The 17,445-nt window shown below is 49.7% G+C and overlaps 1 long non-coding RNA gene across 1 annotated transcript; it reads right to left on the bottom strand.

Moving 5' to 3' along the window:
• Positions 1–12,046: 12,046 nt before the first annotated feature.
• LOC119148829 lies at positions 12,047–14,769 on the bottom strand. Its single transcript, XR_005104503.1, has 2 exons — positions 14,501–14,769; positions 12,047–13,685 (listed from the first exon to the last, which is right to left on the bottom strand). It is a non-coding gene; the product is annotated as an uncharacterized LOC119148829 (long non-coding RNA).
• Between the last annotated feature and the right edge of the window lie 2,676 nt (positions 14,770–17,445).

The raw sequence follows: 17,445 nt of genomic DNA on the forward strand, positions 1-17,445 counted from the left end.
TCCATACTTTGAGAATATGCAGGTTCAGTTCCCTCCTCTGCTTCAGGCCACCTGGGTGCCCTCTGGGAAGCAGTCCTGCAAAGCTGAGCTTTGTCACAGCTCTTGGGCCCACAGTGGTTCTTCCAAGCCTGACAGATACGCTTCAGAGCCCGTTGTCATAACAGGGAAAAGCAAAGTATCTTAGAAAGGTCCAAGCTGAAGGAGGGCTTTGCTCAGTCCATGTTCACAGGCCCAGCCCTCCTGCAGAGTTAGGTGCCTTCATGCCTTGCCTTTGTAACGCACCAGGCTGCCTGGTTTTCTATCCCAAGGATGGTTGGGGATGTAACACCCTCCTCTGTGTGCCTCTCCTGCCAGCTACATGGTGGTCCAGCACCTCTCTCAAGTTGGCCACAGTCGGTGGCTGTTCCCAGCCCACTTTCCCCACCTCCCAAGGGATATACAACTTTTTTTGCCATTTCTCTGGAGGCGACACTGTATCCCACTCAATGGCAAAGCAGTCCCATCTTGCACGCTGTGGCTAAGGCCCTTGGCCTCTCTTTGCCTCAATTTCCCACGTGCAAAAGAGGTCTCAGTATTTTCCTACCCCTGCAGAACAGAATGAGAATAAGTATATTAAAAGGTTGGAAATTGTTCAGGTTCTAGAGTACTGAGAGCCACAGAGGTGGCTTAAATAGATGGTTTAAAGCCAGTTAAAGATAAATCTTTGCTCTGCATGTTGAGATAGGAAAGATACTATGGGTCACCCAGACCTCATCCCTGCCAGCGTAGGGTTGCTTTGTGTATTTACCAGTCTTCAGCCTTGTCAAAGTGTGCTTGCTGTGAGCATCTTCCAGTGCTCCCACCAGGAGAAAATTCAGCATTTAACCTAAACACTTGCTCTCCTCATTTCACCCCTTTATTCCCATTTATCCCTCTTGGCAATTGTGGTGGTTTAACCCCAGCCGGCAGCTCAGCCCCACGCAGCCACTTGCTCCCTCCGGTGGGATGGGGGAGAGAATCAGGAGGGTAAAAGTGAGAAAACTCGTGGGTTGAGATGAAGGCAGTTTAATAGGCAAAGCACAAGCCACACACACAAGCAAAGCAAAGCAAGGAGTTCATTCACCACTTCCCATGGGCAGGCAGGTGCTCAGCCATCCCCAGGAGAGCAGGGCTCCATCACGTGTGGTGGCGAGTTGGGAAGGCAAACGCCATCACTCCGAACGTCCCCCCTTCCTTCTTCTTCTCCCAGCTTTATATGATGATCATGATGTCGTAGGGCATGGGATATCCCCTGGTGAGGGGCAGAAAAGTCCTGGACTCTGTGCCAGCACTGCTCAGCAATAAGGAAAACATCCCTGTTGTTATCAGCGCTGTTTCCAGCACACATCCAAAACAGAGCCCCATACCAGCTAATAAGAAGAAAATTAACTCTAGCTCAGCCAAAACCAGTAACCCATCATAAAGCTTGTTTCCAAGCTAGTTAACCGGGGAGTTACAGCAGCAATGAGATAATGTCATGTTAAAGGGATGACTCTGCTAATGCATCTGTTTGCCCTGCGAGCATCGCCTGGGTAAATTACATGTTCCCAGGTGCCTGAGCTGATACAGAGCGGATTCCTTGCAAGGTCCCCTCCTTTTTCACACCTCTCTGCTTGGCCAGGGCACGTGTGTAGGGTTTTCATCTATCATTGGATGAGGCCAATCTCCTCCGGGTTACGCTCAGAGGTGGAAAAAGTGTGATAAATGTGTGCAAAGGGTAAATGTTTGCTGAAACACTCGCTGCCCAGAAGCCCACGGCAAAAACACAGTGCTCTCACAGTTAAGCCCTCACCTCAGCGCCCAGGTCCCTTGGGCATAAATTGCTCTTAAACTCAATCTGTTTATTCTCATTTGCCTTCTCGTCTCATTTTTACTCCGACTGTACAGACACAAGCCCATTTGTATTTCACGTCTTTACAAGTGGCGTTTTATTCAAAGCTTTCATAAGGTGTTTTTTGTTCATGGTGTCTCTGGGGGGCTTCTGGCTTCGACAGTTGAGATGATGCTGTTCAAGTACCATGAGCTGCTGAGGACTTTGCTGCATTGCTTTTATGCAGAAGATCTTTTATTTTCACTTTAATGACATGCATCTCAGACCAATAGATGAAAGCAAATAGGATATTTCGGTAGCTTTTCACTCCTGTAAAATTAATAAGCTCCTTAGCACCACCCTGGGAAAGCATTAGCTCAAGATGCACAAGAATATATGCACGGGAAAAACTTTTTGTTGCAAAGAAACCCTTCTCCAAATCCCACCTGCACACGTCTTTCTGCCAGTTACTACTTTGTTTAAGCCCTGGGTAGGTCTGTTACCAAAACAGCCAAACCACTGCAGCCTGCAGCTGTTAGAGGGGCTTTGATTGCACTCACGGGGAGCAGGGCTGGAGGTGAGGCAGGATCTGAGCCTGGTGTGACATGGCTTGCTCCATGCCCTAGGCAGGATTCTGCTGTGTGCCACTCCGTGATGTTTGAAGGGGTGAAGGTGCTCCGAGGATTTTTGGTGTGAGGAGCCTAATTCTGTTCCTGCCACTCCCTTTTAGCCATGTTTCTATTTTGTAAACATCAATCAGTCATAGGGTTTGTTTTATTTTAACCAAAACCTTCTCATGGCAGGCTGGACCTCTCTGTGCAGCTGTAGAAATGCCAGTGCTTTTAATAACAGAAAGCGTTATTCTGAGTCACTCTTCTTCAGTAGGGCTTGTGAGATAAGTCTGTGGCAGTCTTCGACCGCTAAAATGGAAATAATTTTTGAAAACAATTTGACTTGCCATCATTATCTTAGAACTCAACGATGACTTGATCCATTTGCCTCTATTCAACCCACCCATTCCCTTACATCTTGTGAGGCATTTCCATCACCTCTGGTGACAGCAGCAGGTCCAGCTCCCGGCAATGACAGCATCTGGCTCTCGATGAGGCTGCAGACCTCTTTGAGCTGGCTTTTCTAACACTGCCAATGCAGGCACTGCATTTTGGGAAGCCCAGCTCAGGCATTCATTCCCCAGTTGCACATTTACCTCTGAAATTACACTCTTCAGCCAAGCGCTACATTCAATTCAACCATGCAACTTCTCCTGCCTTCACCAAAAGCTGCCCTTTTGCAAGTCCAAAATGATTTTGGCCCTCGTCTGCGGCCACACAAGCCAAGTAGAAAGACATTCCACAGACTGGCATGGCTGTTTGCTCTGTTCCTCTGTCTGAAGCAACGTTCAGTCTGTCGGTTGAGCTGATGGTGGCTGCTGCTGTTTAAGGTTGCTTCATTAAACCCGAGCTGTGTTTCTTTGCTGCGTAATTTTTGCAGTCAGTTGCTTTTGAAGAGCATGTGCTCTTGTATCAATTTGTCCTGAGCACTGAACGCAAAGGGCAGGAGGGATCCTGGAGTCTCACTAATGCTCCAGCTCCGAGCATCAGCAATTAGCAGTACAGAAGCCCAACTCAATGAAGAAGACAGGCTTGGCAATCTGCTCTGTCATCCAAAGCCTCCCTTGCTATCCTGTGTGCCATTTTATTCTGGTTTATGTAAAGAGGCAGCACAAAAGCAGGACAAAGCAACGTCCCTTGCCATGAGCACTCAAGATCTTTCTGGGTCACATCCTGTCCCCTGAGTCTGGTCTTGGCTGACCACTTCCCAGGATGAAGGATTTGTATGTACATCTCCCTGTTTATAGCCTGTCCTATAGGTCTCAGTGGGCAGATGGCCAGTGGGCTGGCAGAGCTACCTGTAACAGCAGAGCTGGTGTGAATGTGCAAAACTAGTATTTGATTAATTAAGACTTGCAAAGCATGTTGAAGACCATAAAAGTCTGTAAGTGCGGCCAATTTACCATGTGCATGGTATTCTGCTCCCTTTGGAATAAATCTCCATCTCATGCTGCAATAAGCTACAAGCAACCTCACGCTTTTAGGAATGCGCTTGTTGCCTCATCCCCACGAGGACGGTGACATTAGCACCCAAATAAAGAGCAGGCACACAGGGTGCAGTCGTGGGACCCAGCACACCCTGCCCACTCTAGAAATATCCTTTCTAGGGTGCTGTACCCAAGCTCCTGAGCTCCAGGGGTTTGGTGTAGCCAGCTCAGGAAAGCCTGGGCTGTGCTATGGTTCTCCTGGGAGGAGAGGAGCTGGAGCAGGTTGGGATCTGCTATGCCTCTCTCTTCCTTCCTGTGCTGTTCATTTTCCAGTGCAGCTTCTAAAAAAAAAAATATTCATTTAGGTGTAGCACAAGGATTTTGGGGACTATAATCAAGCCTGCTTCCCTACATGGAGATGCAAAGGTGGACGTAGGAAAGGAGAAACGGATAGTCTCTTGATCTTCTATCGGCATCTCCAGCTGATCGTGCTGCCTTTGGTTTTCATCCCTGCACCTGGGGAGCCGACCCTCAGCTGTGGAAATTAAAGGCAGCTGGAGAGAAGAAGGAGGCTGTGGGAGAGGGCGAGCATCCCGCCCGCTGCTCCCTTGAGCCGAGCTGCCTCCTTGCCTGCACTTTGCTCAGAAGAGAAGCTCCAGTTCCCTGGCAGGTCTCCCAGCACTGACAGACCTCACTTCTTATAAAACTGCATGGAGAAGGCTGCAAAGATGGGGGGAAATATCTGCCGATGAAAAAGGGGGAAGTGGTTTTTGTCCTCCAGCCCCACGTCTCCACCTCTACCTCACTTCTTCCTTGTCTCAGTGCCCCTGCTTTGCATGTTCCCACCATCACCCAGAAGCATACAGTGCTGCAGAGTATTTCCAACCTGTGTGGAGCAAAGCTGCTAAAACCCTGGGCTGAGTGTGGGTGATGAGACATCGTCTGCTCTGCTATAGCATCCCCAGCAACTGCATGGGCAGCTGCCACGGGGCGCTGAGGGATGGTAGCATCCACCTTGGTCACCCAGGCAGACCTGGCTGGCTCCTGCATCTGTATTTCTGAGCTCCCTTAGCCCTGTGTGCAGCGATGTCCTGCTGCATCCCTCCTTTCCCCCACCCGTGCCCCACTTTCCTTTTTGACCTCCTGCCCTGCTTTCTCTGAAAGCCACTTCATCCCTCCCCATGTCTCTTTTTCTCAGCTTCTCAGGGAGGAGGGGAAGGTTTTCTCAGTTTAGCAGTTCAGATGGCACCTTGGTTGGCCCCAGCTGACCCCAGTAGTGAAGGAAATAAAAGCACATCCAAACACGAAATCCCAAGATCACTAGTAAAGCCCCCACCAGCACTGCACCTGCTCCATGCCATGCATGCCCATGCTGTGCTGTCTATAGGCTCCCAGGCTGCAGCTCCTTGTTTTCTGGACTACAAGAACCTGGGGAGAGGTCTTTCCCTGTTTTGCTCAGGATTGACACAGGGATGCTCTAACAGAGGTTTTGGGTACCCACAAGCCAGCAAGCATCCCCAAAGAGCAGGAAGGTGACAGCTTTCCAGCCCTCATTTTCAGGATGCTTTGGAGCAGGACCCTCGTCTACCACAGTATCACTCTTTTCCTTGGGCACAGTGCTAACAACAAGAGCGCTGGAAGTAGGTTGATATTTCCTGTTGACTAATTAATATGTTTTTTGAGGTCTGACCATCCTCTGTCTCTTCTCAGCGGCGCTGGTCGGCAAAGGAGGTGAAGCAAGGGCTGCTGTGCTTTGTTTGCAAGCGGCATCTCCTTGGGCCTCCAGATAAACGTGCTTTACCCAGGAGAGGGGCTGCTGGGGCAGCAGAAGGGCTGGCAGCCTGCTGCAGGGAGCAGGCAGGTATGGCTGCCATGTGCCCGAACATCCATGGCTGTCATCGCAACCCCCATGTACCCACCCTGGGACACATCTGGGGCAAACCTGGGGTCACGTCCAAGCCACAGCCACTGCTTGGCCCCTCTGCCCTTAACAGCATGGCTGCCTTCCATTACTCCTCATCCTCTGCCTTCTGCAACCCCACCAACCCTGCTCCTTGCAGCGAGGATTTTTATTTTCCAGCCTAACCTTTGTCTAGTTGAGCCTGTGAGTCATCTCACTCATTAGCTGAACTTTGAATATCTCTTTATCCGCTGGATCCCTTTCAAGCTCGTTCCCTGGCAGCGGAAGCGCCTGCTTGCCTTCACTCTGCTCTGGATTGCAGAGAAACCGCCTGCATTGCTCTTGCAGCGGCATCTGTCTCCGCAGCAAAGGCACGCTAATAAAATCAGAGGGGAGCGGGGATGGCTTTCAGCCTGTGCGTGCCTTCTCGTGCCCCAGGGGTTAAATTGTTAGCAGCAGCTCTGGCCGTTTAGGAAGCCCCCCAGATTTTTGGCTGGCACCCCCGTTCTTCCACCCACCGCCTCTATTATTGCTGCAGTTTGTGTTTGCAAAGCGACAAGGACGCTCTGCAGCCGCTCTCAAAGCCGGTTGTGCTCAGAGCTGGCTGCCAGTGGAGCCTGGCAAGAGTGCCTCAAGGACCAGTCTCACAGTGGTCCTCTCCAGAAGGTCCAAACCCTTCCTTAGCTGCCTTCTCTGCTTTTCCCCCCTTGCTCCATGCACAGACCTCCCAGGAGAGCAGGGCTGGCTGCGTGGCCAGGAGAGGAAATTCAGTTCTTGTGGCTGAATGGACACTCAGGGGGAGAGGAGGAAAAGATGTGGGTCAGGTATGAAAGGGCATGGGTGATTTAAAGGGTTTAAAGCAGGTCAGAGCAATGTAGGTGACCTCAAATCAGTGCTCGTGATGTGCTCCTGGCTGCTTCAGTGTGGGTGAAGACTGGAGGAGCCTCTCACCTGATCAGATCAGAGTGGAGGGTGCTCGGTCAGAGGGAGAAACCCCTTCCCCACTGCTCCCTTGAAAGTGAACAGGAGATGACTATCTCCTGGAGAAGACCACTAGCCTCCTTCATGTCCCCACTGCCTCTTGGCCAGCTCCTTTTGCCACCAATTATTTTTTTCTGGTCTCATCATTTCGCAGCGCTAATCACCTTTCCAAATGGCTGGGCACATGATCAAAAGCGTCTCCTTCAGCATCTCAGCTCTCCTGTGCCTGCTTACGTGCACACTGGTAATTTGTGTCTCTCCGAGCTGGGGAGCTGGAGAGCTCTTCCCCATGAGGAGCTGATGATTCACGTCCCCAGAAAAGGGAATCAATAAAGCATGACTAAGGCAGCCCTACATCAGGACAGTGATTAGAGACTGCCTCCATATCTTTGTCCGGAGTGGCAATTTACTGATTGTCTTTACGGTTTTTGTCTTGTGGGGTCTTTGCCAGGCTTCCAGCAGCCCTTTTTACTTATTCATTTATTTTTTACTCTGGTGTTTCACAGTGTTTGTATTTATCGCCTTGCACTTTCTCAGGATGAGCAGTTGTGCCAACCTACAAATTTCTCGGTGATCCAGAAAGGATGGTAATTCTTGCTGCCCTAAAGCAGCCCAAACGGAGAGATGGGTGTTATTAATCACTGCTGTGGGGCCGCTTGGGGGTTGCTTGCCCATGAAAACACTTTGGGGCAGAAGACTTCTTGAGAGCTTTTGATTTATGAACTTGCCACCAATTGCGCCGAACACACGGACAAGATAAGCGCAGGCTGGACACAAAACTAATTACATACTATCTGCAGCCAGCCGTTCATTCACGAGGAGGTACATTAATGCTCGGAAGAGACAGGGGATACTTCACACCTTTTGCAGCCCAACTCTCAAGAGTACACGTACATGCAGGTACTCCATGGTCTGGAGATTGGCTCTTGTGAGGTTTAATGCTATTCCTCAGTGCTTCTCCAATTCATCGCATGCTGAAGCCTTCTAGGAGCAACACATGGATGCAGGGATGTGCCTGGTCACCAAACCGACCCCACTTGTTATGGCTCTGGGAGCATTTCTCTGGCAGCTGTACCATCCAAGCATGGCCTGGGGAGAGTTTTTCTCTGCAAAGTTATTTTGTGCTGGATCAGTTCCCCAGCTCAGATCAATGCACAGTCCCACAGCAGTGAGGTGAGGGATTTGGGGGCTATGGGGCTGTTAAATAGGGAATGGCAGCCTTAGCAACAGGTAATGTGAGGATGGGGCTTGGGGTCACTGGCTGATGCAGGAGGCATCAGGGAAAAGTCTTCTTGTGAGGAGGGGCTTCTTGGAAGATACTCTATAAGGGTACGGTCCTGGAGCCTCTTCTCCACCACAGAGATGGCACTTGAAACCTGATGGTGTTTCATGGGCATCCAGACTCTAGAAACACCACAAAGGGTGAGGACCCTGTTTTGGAGCAGTCCTCAAAGCCTGAAGAGGTGATGATGGGGAAGAGGAAAGCCAAGAAGGAAGAGGCACTTCCCTGTGCCCAGGCCAGGAGTATGCAGCACACAATTCCTGGCATGGAGGTTGCAGTTCCCACGGCAGTCATTGAGGCCCAGCCTGACCTCCCTAACCATGGGGAACTAAAATACCTTTCTAATCTACCTGCTGGTGAAGCCCATTATTCTTGTGGTACCCAAGTGGTGCCTAACCGGAGAAAGCGCTCACAGGATCGATGAGCACAGGAAGACTGGGACTAAGCCTTAGCTTAGACACTGGATTTAGGCTCTGCCTCAGCTCATTCCCAGTCCAGCACGGTCCCATCTACCCAAAAGATCTGCTTCAACATCCCAGAAGGTCAGATTTCTCCCTGCAGCCCTTCAGACGAGCTTAAACTTCTCCATCAACTCGTCCTCACACTTCTTGCTGCTAGCATCGGTTTTATTACCTCCATCAACGGTGCATGGGGCTGCCTCCAGGGGGCAAGCCAGGATGCCTACATCAGCTATAGGGAACCTGTACAGGTGACTTCAGTCTGTCCAGGAGCAGTGAGGTATCCCTGGCAGAGACCGAGTCTCCCTGCTCTGCTCAGCCCACTGGAGCCCCCGGCTCTGTGGGGTGCCCTGGGTGAAAGCATCTTTCTGCCTGGGCACCTCCTGCTGGGGAAATAAGCAAGTCAAGGAGGTACCGGCAGTGCCGAAGCACGTTGCTGATGGAGACCTGGGGTTTTGGTGGCCTCAGTCTCCCTGCTCCCTCCTTCCCTCCTCCCAGTTGCATGGGTGCTCTTCCAATAAAAAAAGCCAGATCCCAGCCAGGCACTGCAGGTCTGGGAGCACCGCTGCGCCCAGTGTTCACTTTCCTGAGTGGGGACACACATCGGGTTAGACCCCCTGGTCCTGGCTCCAGGTCCCACTTGGAGTGGTGATGCTGCAGGTGAGCTTCCTGCCAGGGAAAGTGATGCTTCGGGCAAGGGTCTTGCTGGGGACAACGATGCCATGGACAAGAGTCTTGCTGGGGATGGTAATGCTGCAGGCGAGGGTCCCAGTGGGGACTCCCCTGCGCCGGCAATGCTGCTTGCTGCTTGGATGCAGGTCCTTGTCTCAGCCTGCCCGTGAGGCTCCAGCTCCTGGTCAGTTCCCAAAACCCAGTCAGATGACAGAGTTATTTACTAAGGCTGGCAGGAAGGAAAGGCCATAAATTCCCCAGATATAACAGCTGAGTCAGAGAACAAGGCGACCACAGCCAATGCCAGCATGGCCTGGAAGAGCAGCTCAAAGGGAGGGGACAGGGTCAGCTGTGGCTCGTGCTGTTCCCTCCTAACCCGGGAGGTCCCTTGGAGGCTAGGAGGGATGAGGAGGTATCGGACAGCAGGTCCTGCCAGCTCCTGTCGGTCCTGGAGCTGCTTTCCCTGGGCAGGCCACCCTGCGTTTGCTTCCCGTGCTGGGAGGCAGCCGTTTTCTTTGGTCTCCTGCCCTGCTCGAGGATCATGGTTTGGTTGAAATGCCTTGCAGACAGCCTGCCCTTCCACCCCAGGGACTGCTGCTTCTCTGGCAGGAAAGAAAAAGGTTCAGCCTTTGGAGCTGAAGACCACGTATTATCTTCTGCAGGGTTTTTGCAGCCCCTTGGTTTTTTTTACAGAAAATAATTGCATGTTCCTAAAATTAGCTCTGACAGGCTGCAAATGCAAAATCAACACATTTCATTAAGGAAAAAAAAAAAAAAAAAACCACCACCCAGCAAAACCCACCATAAGGAGACATTTGGATCCATTCACATGCATTTCTTTTTCTTCTGTTTGTTTGGTTGTTTGGGAGAAAATTCTCCAGCAGGCTTCAAGCAGCCGCAAACCAAACCGGATAAATATTGTCTTTCCTGAAGGCTTTACCCCACGCCTCCTGCTCCTGCCCCTCACAGAGTATGGCCTCCATGGCTGACCCACCCAGACCCCATCCCTGGTAATTTGCTCCTGGTCCCCTCATTAGCTGCTGTATTCATTATTTCTGATCCCTCCAGGTTTCTTCCTGCTCCATCTCAGGGGCACTCTAGACCTCCTGGGAAGGACTTCCAGTGGGTGATGATGGAGGGTCCTACAGTTTCCAAACCCCACCCCTCATTTAAGGCTTTAGAAAAGCTCTAGAATTGCAAAATATGTTGCTTGAGGAAAAGATCCCACCAGATCTCCAGGCCTCTTGTGTGTCACCACTCTTTTATTTACCTCCCCTCCTCAGGCCTCCTGTTCCTGGTGTGGTGCTGGTGTCATAGACACCAGCATCACAGTGCTGCAGGCCCAAGGACAACTGGTGATGCTCTGACCAGGGCATCTGCTACAGGCAGACACAGTCAGGAGAGAGGATAGTGTGATGGGACTTGCCCTAGAAACCACAGCTGAAAACAGCACACCTCCTGCCACCTCCACCTCCTCCTCCTCTCCCTCCGCCCTCCATCCCCAGCAGATCCTGAGAAGGCTGACAGATGAAGGTGTCCCCTCCCATCGTGGCTCCTGGTTCCCTCACTGAGGGTAGCGTTTTTCCCATCACCAGCCTGATCTCCTTGCACCATTGAGCTGCATCTGCGAGAAAAGACAAGAAGTCATGAAACCCGCCCCAGCAACAGCCTGTGTCCTTTTAGCCTGCTTAGAGAAGACACGAATGTTCCCAGGTCTCCGCCCTCCGCCGCTCCCTCTCTCCTGACAGCCAGGAGAGTTCGGCTTGGTGCTTCAGGGACATGGCTTATGCTACTTGAGCGATTCACGGCTGTTGCTCAAGACCTCACGGATGGAAAGGTCTTGAGCAACAGCCGTGAATCGCCCAAGTAGCGTAAAGAGAAGGCGGTCAGAGGAGCGTGTAGGCAAACACAGACCTGGGAGGTTTTGCACTGAGGGCCATGCGGAGACGGGCCACACGTCTGAAGGCACAATGCTCATTGCCAGCCTTTCGTTGCAGGTGGGGAAAGGAGGCAGGCAGTACACCTGGAGAAGGCGGCTGTGTGCGCTGGGGCTCCAACATATCCCTAAATATCAAACCAGCTAAGGATGAGGAGGGCTGGATCTGCAGAAAGACCTGTGAAAGACGCCTGTAAGTCTATTCAGAGGGTTAAAAAGAGACTCTGAGTGGGCTAAGCGGTGAGTAATGAAGATGTCACTCAATAATATGAGATGTTTCAGTGTATTCAACACCGCTTTTATATTGGATGGAAATTTCCAGGTGTTTGGAACAAAACCAGAGAAAACTCTTCTTTGTTTACCAAACTGCTTCAAATTTACTACCCTCTGTGTATCTCATTTTGTACTGGAAGGCATCGCCCTTCCAGATCATTAGCAAAGATGTTAATGGAACTTGATCTTTAGCCCTGATTCTTGTTCTACCCTGATAAATGTGCCTTGCTAAGTGTAGCACACTCTTCTTTAGGACTACTTACTGCATTTCAATGTGTTTTCAGTTTGTACAAACCACATTGCAGATCGGTGCATTTTTTTCTATTTTTTTTATTTCCTAAGACAAAGAAGCAAAATATATTAGTCAAAATAAAAACACATGTTCATAAAAGCTGTGCTGCCTTTATCCTCTGACTGTGCCATTCTCTAACAGCATTCCTCTTCGCACCAAGAGGAGTTGGAAAAGAAGAAAACCTGGCAGTTTTCTGTGCCCATCATCCCTTGAGTCTGACTCTTGTCTCATGGTAATTTTATTCAGCAGCTGGCTCTGCAAAGTTTCTCCCCATTGACACTATGTGTGGACAGAACAAAGCTCTAAATATTTCATCATGATTTTTTCTTAAATATTTGTTTTTATTATTTTTATAGGCTGGTGATTGCCAAAATTATATTCTCTCCTTTTTTTTTTTTTTTTTTTAAATCACCACCGTATTTACTTTCTTCTGCCTCTCAGGATCATATTGTCCAAAGATTTTAAAATATAGTCACCCAAGGATCAGTATGTTCATTAACTAACCCTGTTATAAGCACCCGAGAATTAATACCTGTCTGCAGGGATGATGTCTGCAACCTGTACAGACCGATTTCTTAAATATAAAACTTCTCAAGAACCTATTTTTTCTTTTTTATCATTCTTCTTTCCTTTCTCCCTGCACTCAGAAGGCAAAATTTTAAGGAGCACTTGGCGTACTGGCCCTTTTGGCTTGTCAATAGTGTTGTCTTTCTCCTCACTCACCTACCTTCCTGCTACATTTTCAGGTGTAAAAGCCCTTCTTAATCCTTCAATGAAGTCCAAGTAGTTATGCTGCCTGGCTCACTGTCCTCCTCCCAGTAATCCTTAACTGTCTCAAAAGGCTCCCGCTTGGTTACCTCCCTCTATTCTCCAGCCACGGGCAGATGTTCACCCCACAGAGGACTGTGCCAGCTGGAAATGTCACCGTGCCCCAGCTAATTGTTACTGTGCTCAGCTGGAAAGGACAGTCTGCACCACTCTGTCAACAGCAAGTATCATTCTGACCCCAAATCCATTGCGTCTGCTCCAACAAGCGATGCTGCTTCATATTAAATGGGCTAGAGCAGCTGGTGGGTGGGGAGGAGTGGCTGGAGGGGGAGCATGTCCAGTGGCACAGCTGGATCCAGAAGTGCACATCTGTCCATGGCTCCTTATCCTTGAGGAGCCTCTTGAGACTCAGTCTTGGCGAACTTTTATGTTGGACAATCTCCTGGCCTTCAGCCCTCAGTTGAGCCTTGCTTGGATTTTCCAGCCTTCTCCTTCACCACCGGCTTTTACTGTCCCTGCAAGCATAGATTTAGAACACCCCAAATCCCTGTTTTGCTTTCTAGCCCTATGCGATCCTCTCCATGGCCCTGCTGAATGAACTCCATTCACGAACTTCATGTCCAAGGCTTCCCATCCATTCCCAGTCTGCAAGAAGCAAGTTTAGGAAGGTCTTCAAAAGTGTAACTCGTTGCATGAGTGCGTGTGGCAGACTCTTGCATTGGGATAAGCAGTTGAGTTGGAGAGGAGACGGGGGTGGAGGATTTGCTGGAAAACATATAAAATCTCAGCGCAGTCTTGAAGCAGCAAGGCAGCACAGCCCAGTAGTTTTAGGGAGGCTGGGGTGGTCCTTCAGCCTCACAGCAGGATGGAGCTGCCTTGCGCTGTCGCTTCGATGGATGGTGCTGGATAGCCACGGGCTCCTTTTCAAAGCATTGTGCCATTCCCTGGCTCCAAGGAGCTGGCGACTCAACCTCACGCCATGCAGCCGTCACCAGCTGTGATAGCTTTGATTTCACCTGCGCTTGCCAGGCCGCCTCCAGACTCTGCTATGCTACCCCGAGGAACCAGCCCTTGCTGACAGCTTTGTCACCTTGGGCTGCCTGTAGCTCCATGCCCTGAGAAGCCACTGGTGAGGGCTGCTCCCAAAATAGCAGTGAGGCTCCTGGCTTTGGGTCAGATGTCCCCTTCCTGCACTGGCCTTGGTATGAGGGACACACTTTGTGCTGGCATTTCTGCGCTCACCATCCAGATGTGCATCTGTGGGAGGGGGAAGGGAGGAGTGTTTCAAGTGCAGAAGCATTTTGGGGGGCCTTGGCTCATGCGCAAAGCACACCCCTGCTACACAGAAAGCACAAGAAATGGAAAAACGATTCCAGTTTAATCACTATAATGATTAAACTGAGAACCCACTGTGATTTAGTATCAGATCGCAGCCCTGCCATCAAGAATAGTCACTAAATCACACAGACTCGGTGGTCATTGCCTCACAGGACAAACAGGAGTGGCGATGCCAGCCTGCGGGCATGCATTCCCCTATAGGATGGCTCTCGTGTATTTTAGCTTTCAGGTCTTTCTTCTTCCCCAACACCAGGCTGTTGAGTGGATTTCTCTGAAAGCAACTCAGAAACTGGGTGTGATTTTGGCTGCGTGCACCCAGCAGATCCTGGTTCACGACGTGTATGAGCTAATGCAAAGCTATTGAAGGTCTTACTATTTTATCTGCTTATTATATAGCTAGAGGAGACTAAGCAGTGAGGAAAGGCCATAGACTTAGGGGATCCTGGGGCTGGCAGAGACAAGCATCGATGTTCTTTCACCACCACCCTAGCTGCAGCTCTGCAGAACCCATCACTGGGGAGAAATCACTCAAGAGGATCTCTACAGCCTTTTCCTCCTGAACAAAGAAGTCATTTCCCATGGAAATACCCCAGACCAACTCCAAACACCTCATTTCTTCTCCTTACAAACTCTGCCATGGCAGGGATGCAATATTATCTTTCAAATTAAAGAGATTTGCCTTTCCTCTTCTAACTCTGTAACAATAGATGGTCTTCAGAGGGTATTTTCCCTACCTTTATCCCATGCCAGGGAGCTCTGTTTGTAGTGGTTTATACAGAGGGAAACTCAAGCAGAGACAAGGTAAATACATTTTCAGTGATACAGCTCTCAGTTGTGGCTCTTCTGGACCTTCTTCTCTACCAGCCTCCCAGGGCTGAAATTGCTGGGAAACAGAAAACAGATATTTATAGAATTAGAAGAATCATTTAGAATCATTTAGGTTGGAAAAGACCTTGAAGATCATCGAGTCCAACCATTAACACAGCACTCCCAAGTCCCCCACTAAACCATGTCCCTAAGCACCGTACCTGCATGACTTTTGGGCAGAACTTTCCCCAAACAATCCTCATCCTACCTGCAGAGGCTTCCCCACCCCCCCCCCCCCCCGCCCCCACCTGCTGTCCCCCGTCCCACCCCACCCCCCGCTGCCCCAGGCGAGCCACCGAGTTTATTTGTGAATCAGGAATAATGATACCTCTGCACGCAGCAGCGTGAGGCTGCGGAGAGGAGAATATTGCTTAGCAGTGCTAAATCCCTACCATGCTCCTGTTAACCGTGGATTTCTGAACCTGCTTCTCCCCCACGTGCTTTATCAACATGTTCGCAGTTGCTGTTTATTTGATAGAATTATTTAGCAGCAAAAGCTTTCCTAGTGGTGTTTTGACATCTGCCTCTTCTCCAAGAGGTACACGTCTGAGATGCAGATGTGCCGGCTACGAACTGCTGCCTGCAGATGCTGAATTGTCGAAGGAGGTTCAGAGAAACAGTTTTGATATGTAGAGCCCTAGGGCCCAATGTACCCCACCTGTATTCTCCAAGCTGTAACAACACTGTTATTTGTACTGAAATCTGTGGTAAAGTTTTCATCGACTCTCACTACGCTGAATCAGGGCCTACAGATGGCACTGAGCCGAAATGTGATTGATGATTTTGCAAGCGCAAGCCAAAGGTGGGTGGAAAATGCATCTTGGAAACCGGCTTGGTAGCACTTTGATTCCTTCTGAAGTCTTATCAGGATGTGAAAATGTACCTGGCATTTTGCAGCTGTAAATATGGTCTTCACAGCCACATACAGTACTTCCAGCTGCACAGATGCTACTTATCTTTGTGTTCTCCTGGAATAAAACCTTGCTTTATTTTTCTCACTTCCAAAATAAACTTCCTTTTCTGCACTCCCACAGAGAATCGCCATCGGGAAGAAAAGCTGTGCAGTTTTCTATCCAGCAGATTGCCTCTCTGTTCCCTCTACCCTGAGAACCTGAAAGCAGAGCTGGGCTACTGTTTACAGAAAACCGAAGAGCATTTAAAGATGCCTTGTTTCTAAATACATCCATTTCTGATTGAAAGAAGCTGAGCTAGTCACACTGAAGGAGATAATTAAAATGTAAAGAGCGTCGCTTTTAATTGCTTGCACTAAAAATTGTCATTATTTATTTTAAAAGTCGAGGTGCATAAGAATATGTGTTTAATTGCAAAAAGGAGGAGGAGGTGAATTTTAAATGTACTTTGGAGATGCTGCAGTCTGAGCCCTGGCTGGTTGTTTCTGTGAGAAAAATGCAGTGGGCTTTCTCACCCTGCAAGTCCTTCAATACAAACACACGGTTTGATTTTTTTTTTCCCTTTGAATACATCTGTTTGTTTGTTTGGCCTTTCTTTTTCAAAATCCTCTTTCCCATCTTCTGCAATTCTCACTCTTAGAGGAGTCCAACACTTCCAGATCAGTCATTATTGGATGTTTTTCTGTTCACGCTGGTAAATGGCTCAATTGTGTGTAATTAGTTAAAGATGTGAAGTGCCGACTAAGTGCTAAGTAATGTTACATAAGTGTAATGTATGGCAGACACACTGTGCCACAAAAAGCATAATACTGTTTCACACTTAACTATAGCACCTTTTACCCCAGGTTGGCAGAGCTCCTCACCATCGCTGCTGGAGGCTGTCAGCACCCCGGAAAATTAGGTTATTGTTTTAATATGCGTTTACAGCTGAGAAAAGTGAGGCAAAGAGCAGTTAAGTGCCTTGTCCCCGTTCCTCTGGTGAGTCAGCAGCTGAGTGTCACAGCAGCGTCGGGCATCTTGAGTCCCGCTGCCGGCTGCTGTTAGGGGTGATGCTCAGTAACCCCTGGCTGCATGGATGCTGCCATGCTCACTGCCAGCAAAACCCTAGGGTCACAGCCCGGGGACAAGCTGGGAGCAGAGGGGGAGGGTGTTTCAGATGGGCTCTGCAGATGTTGCGGCTCACCAGTGCATTGAGGAAGGACCACTGGGTTGGTGCACGGCCTGGGAGCTGGTTGTGAGTGTGCTGAGATGAGTGGCTTGTGTCCTCAGAAAGGTTCCTATCCTAGAAAAGGATGGAAACCCCACCTCTTCGCTCTCCACAGTCAACTGGTTGTTAGAAAGATCAATTTCTTTTGAAGGTGGCAGGCTTCTGCTTCCAGACATGCATTTTTGTAGGGCTTGCTATGTTGAGGAGGCAGAGGAAGAGCAGCTTCATCTCTTGCTGCTGGGCTCACATTATACCCTAGCTCATGCCCATCCCATGGATAGGCACTGGATCAAGATAATCATTAACCTGAAGGCTTTCCACCTGAGACACCCAAGGAGCCATGCAGTGAGCCAGCACAGGCTGAGATGTGGTTGAGCCACAGAAGGTCACTGCTCTGTGCCTAAGGTCACCAGCCAACAGCTGGGATTTGCCACACCCATGGAATGTTGGTCCACACCTGGGCAGATTGGGCCCAGAGGGCTTTGGGCAGGATGCGAGTCATCCTTGCTGCCCAGGTACCCCTGCTCTGTCCATCTTTTGGAGCATCACTGTGTTTCCCCCATTCCTCTCTCTGATGAGCAGAGTCCTTGCAGGCTCTCCCTCCCTCTCCAAGATGTTTTCTCCAGGCCTTGATTTGCTTTTTGTATCTGTGCCCTCTTTGGATCTTCAACATCCTCTGGAAAATTTGATTTCA

Source organism: Falco rusticolus, chromosome 5 (assembly GCF_015220075.1).
Source record: "Falco rusticolus isolate bFalRus1 chromosome 5, bFalRus1.pri, whole genome shotgun sequence".
NCBI classification, from domain to species: domain Eukaryota; kingdom Metazoa; phylum Chordata; class Aves; order Falconiformes; family Falconidae; genus Falco; species Falco rusticolus.